Below are 4,462 nucleotides of genomic sequence, written 5' to 3' on the forward strand. Positions count from 1 at the left end.
CATCCAATTTGTTCTCCAGCTGATGACTAGGCAGAACAGTTATGGTCAAAGCTGATGAAAACACAGAATTGGGACTGAGATAGTATGAGTCTCCATCACAACAAAGAATAAGTACAGCCATGTGACTGGCTGATGGAGATGCCATACAAAAGATTCCAGCATTGAGCAGTTAGCTGTAATGGTTGGAGAGTGTGTGTGTGTGTGTGTGTGTGTGTGTGTGTGTGTGTGTGTGTGTGTGTGTGTGTGTGTGTGTACTAAGGCTTAAACTTGCTTAGTTTTTTTTTTTTCTCAAGGCTGGAGCTCTACCATGTGAGTCACACCTGTATTTCTGGCTTTTTGCTGGTTAATTGGAAGTAAGAGTCTCATGAATTTGTCTACCCCAGGTGGCTTTGAAGCAGGATTCTCAGATCTCAGCCCTCCTGAGTAGTCAAGCGACGCACCTTCCTCACAAAAACAAACATATTCTGAAAGTGAAAGGCTGGAATAAAATCTACCAAGTAAATGGACCTCACAAACAGGCTGGAGTAGCAATCTTAATATCAGATAACATAGACTTAAAATTAGTGAGAAGACCTAAAGAAGGACACTACATACTAATAAAAGGACCTCTCCTACAGAAGGATAACAATTCTAAATATCTATTCACCAAATACCAGAACACCCAAATTTTTCCAAGAAACACTACTTTCCCTAAAATCACATATAGATCCAAAGACATTGATTGTTGGTGACTTTTACACACCACTTGAACTGTTGGATAGATCAACTCGGCAAAAACTCAGCAGAGAAATATCAGATCTAAACAACTGCACAGACCAACTAGACTGAACAAACATCTACAGAATATTTCACCCAACAGCATCAGATTGCACATTCTTCTCAGCAGCACATGTAACAGTCTCCAAAACAGACCACATTTTAGGTCACAAAGCAAATCTACACAAACTAAGAAATACTGAAATTATTCCCTGCATCCTCACAGACTACAATGGAATAAGATTAGATCTCAACGTCAGAAGCCAGCAAAGAAAATTCTGTTAACATATAGAGACTGAACAACATATTGTTGAATCACCAGTGGGTCATGGAAGAGATTAGACAGGAAATTTGAATGTTCATGATATCTAATAAAAATGAGCATACACTTTTTTTTACCAAGATGGTGCCGAAAACGAAGAAGGGAGTTCCTGCCTCTCCTAAAGCTGAAGCCAAGGAAAAGGCTTTGAAGGCCAAGAAGGCAATGCTGAAGGGTATCCACAGCCACAAAAGAAGAAGATCATCATTTCACCCACCTTCTGGAGGCCCAAGATGCCGCAGCTCCGAAGACAGACCAAATACCCTCAGAAGAGAGCTCTGAGGAGAAAACTCCTATGTTATCATCAAATTCCTCCAGACCACTGAGTCAGCCATGAAGAAAATAGAAGACAACAACACACTTGTGTTCATTGTGGACATCAAGGCCAACAAGCATCAGATCAAACAGGCTGTGAAGAAGTTCTATGACATTGATGTGGCTAAGGTCAATACCCTGATCAGACCTGATGGAGAGAAGAAGGCAGAGTTCGACTGGCTCCTGATTATGATGTTTTAGATGTTGCCAACAAAATTGGAATCATCTAAACTGGATGCAGCTGGCTAATTATAAAAATACACTTTTTCTCACAAAAAAATGAGCATACAAATAACCAGCTCCTCTGGGATACAACAAAGATGGTTCTTAGAGGAAATTTTATAACTCTCAGCTCCTACATCAACAAATTGGAGAAATCTCAAACCAACAACCTCACAATGCATCTGAAGCTCCTTGAAAGAGAGCAACAAGCCAAACCCCAATCCAGTAGACAGAAATAAATAATCAAAATTAAATCAAAATTAAACGAATTAGAGTCCAAAAAAAACTATAACAAGGATCAACAAAACAAAGAGTTGGTTCTTTGAAAAAATTAACAAAATTGATAGGCCCCTAGAAAATTTGACCAAAAGAGAGAGAGAGAAAGAGAGAGAGAAGAGAGAGAGAGAGAGAGAGAGAGAGAGAGAGAGAGAGAGAGAGAGAGAGAGAGAGAGAGAGAACCCATTCAAATAAATGATATCAGAGATGAAAATGGGAACATCACAACCCAAATAAGCAAGATTCAGAACATTATAATGGAATACTTTTTAAACTTTATGCTAGCAAATTTGACAATTCAGAAGAAATAGGCAAATTTCTAACAAGTATTGATATACCCAAACTTAATCAATAAGATCTAAACCAACTAAACAGACCCATACCAAGTATTGAAATAGAAATGGCAATAAAAGACCTCCCACCAAAAAAAAGACCAGAACCAGTTGGATTCACAGCTGAATTCTATAAAGCTTTCAAAGGAGAATTCACTCCAATACTCCTCAAACTCTTCAATGAAATTAAAAGCAAAAGTTCACTACCAAATTTGTTCTATGAAGCCAGCATAACCCCCATCCCAAAACCATCAAAGAAAGAGAACTATAGACCCAGCTCTTTAATGAACATTGATGCAAAACTCCTCAATAAAATTCTGACCAATCAACTACAACAGTTAATCAAAAAGTCATACACTATGACCAAATAGTCATACATTATGACAAAACAGGATTCCAGGATGTAAAGCTGGTTCAGTATACACAAGTCAAATTAATGTAATTCATCAATAAGAGCAGGGACAAGAATCAGATGATCATCTCAATAGATGCAGAAAAAGCATTTGACATGATCTAACATCCCTTTATGATGAAAGCTCTATAGAAACTAGGAATCCATGGTTCATTCCTCAATATAATAAAGACAATATATGACAAACCTAACAGCCAACATTATATTCAATGATGAAAGTTAAAATCATTTCCTCAAAAATCAGGAATGAGACAAAGATATCCACTCTCTCCATTCCTCTTCAATGTTGTATTGGAATTCCTAGCCATACCAATAAGGCAAGAGATAAACATAAAAGGGATCCAAATAGGGAAAGAAGAAGCAAAACTCTCCCTTTTTGCAGATGTCATGACCCTGTACTTAAAGAACCCCATAGACTACTCCCCCAAGTTACTTGAGCTAATCCAAAATTTTGGCAATGTAGTGGAGTATAAAATTAACCCACAGCTAAAGACTTAAAGAGAGACATCCAATAGATGTCTCTCCAATAGAGAGAATGGCCAATAGACACATAAAGAAATGCTCAACTTCTCTAGCCATAAAATAAATGCAAATCAAAACATTGAGATTCCACCTCACCCCAGTTAGAATGGCTATAATGAAGAAATCTAATAACAACAGATACTGGAGGGGATGTGGCCAGAAGGGAACCCTACTGCATTGTTGGTAGGAGTGTAAATCTGTTCAACCACTTTGGAAAGCAGTATGGAGATTCCTCAAAAGACTCCCCTATGACCCAGAAATCCCATTTTTTGGGCAATTACCCAAATGATCACAAACAAGGCCATACTAAAGCTACTAGCACAACTATGTTTATCACAATATTATTTTCCATAGCTAAGATATGGAACTAACCCAGATGCCCCTCAATAGATGAATGGATCAGGAAAATGTGGCATATATATACAAAGGAATTCTATGCCTCCATCAGGAAGAATGACACCTCCCCATTTGTTAGGAATGGGAAAGACTTGGAAAACATTATATTAAGTGAAGTAAGCCAGACCCAAAGAAAATAGGTTCCATGGTTTCCCTTATTTGCAATAACTAGTACACATCTAGGATAATCTTACCAGACAAGTAGAAAAGGTCAAAAGCTATGTACATATGACCATATAAGATGGTGCTAAGCAAAATGAACCCCAAGATAGAGACACAAGAGGTTTTATCTTTGTTGTTGTTGTTTTTAATGTGATTTGTTTTGTTTCTTTCATATTTTCTTCTCCCATGGTATAACCCCTGTTTTCACTGTATTTGATTCCAGTACCCTGCATCTTGTAAATACATTTTTCTAATTTAGGGAGAAGAAGGGAAATAACAAAATGCTGAAACAGGATACAGGCTGACCCATTGTTACAATGAGATCTACAAGACACTATGTTAAAAACAATCTTTACAACTTTGTGGGTTGGGAGGAGGGAAGGGAAGAGTTGGGGAGGTGGGGCAGGAAGGAATGGCTGAGGAAAAATAAATGAGGGGGTAACAATGCTCAGAGGAAATGAACTCATTACCTTACTCATGTAACCATAAACCCTCTGTACCGTATCTTTAGAATAAAAAAAAATAATAACCAGTTGTTTAAGGATACAGGTGGACCTGTTGCAACAGTGAGAAGTACAAGTTGTCATGTCCAAAACGAGCTTTACAATGTCGGTGCGGGGGGAGGGGGGAAGGGGGGGAAGGAAAAGGATTGGGATGGGGGGGAGGGGGGAGGCTGGGAAGGGATGTGAAGGGTAAACAAAAGGAAGAGGCTGCAATGCTTGGTAAGAAATGTACACATTATCCTGCCCA

General features: G+C 38.4%; 1 pseudogene; it reads left to right on the top strand.

The window, feature by feature from the left end:
• Window positions 1-1,159: 1,159 nt before the first annotated feature.
• Window positions 1,160-1,620, top strand: LOC138820742 (large ribosomal subunit protein uL23 pseudogene; annotated as a pseudogene).
• The last annotated feature ends 2,842 nt before the right edge of the window (window positions 1,621-4,462 follow it).

Source organism: Dipodomys merriami, unplaced genomic scaffold (genome assembly GCF_024711535.1).
Source record: "Dipodomys merriami isolate MVZ:Mamm:240054 unplaced genomic scaffold, mDipMer1.0.p SCAF_9, whole genome shotgun sequence".
Taxonomy (NCBI): Eukaryota; Metazoa; Chordata; class Mammalia; order Rodentia; family Heteromyidae; genus Dipodomys; species Dipodomys merriami.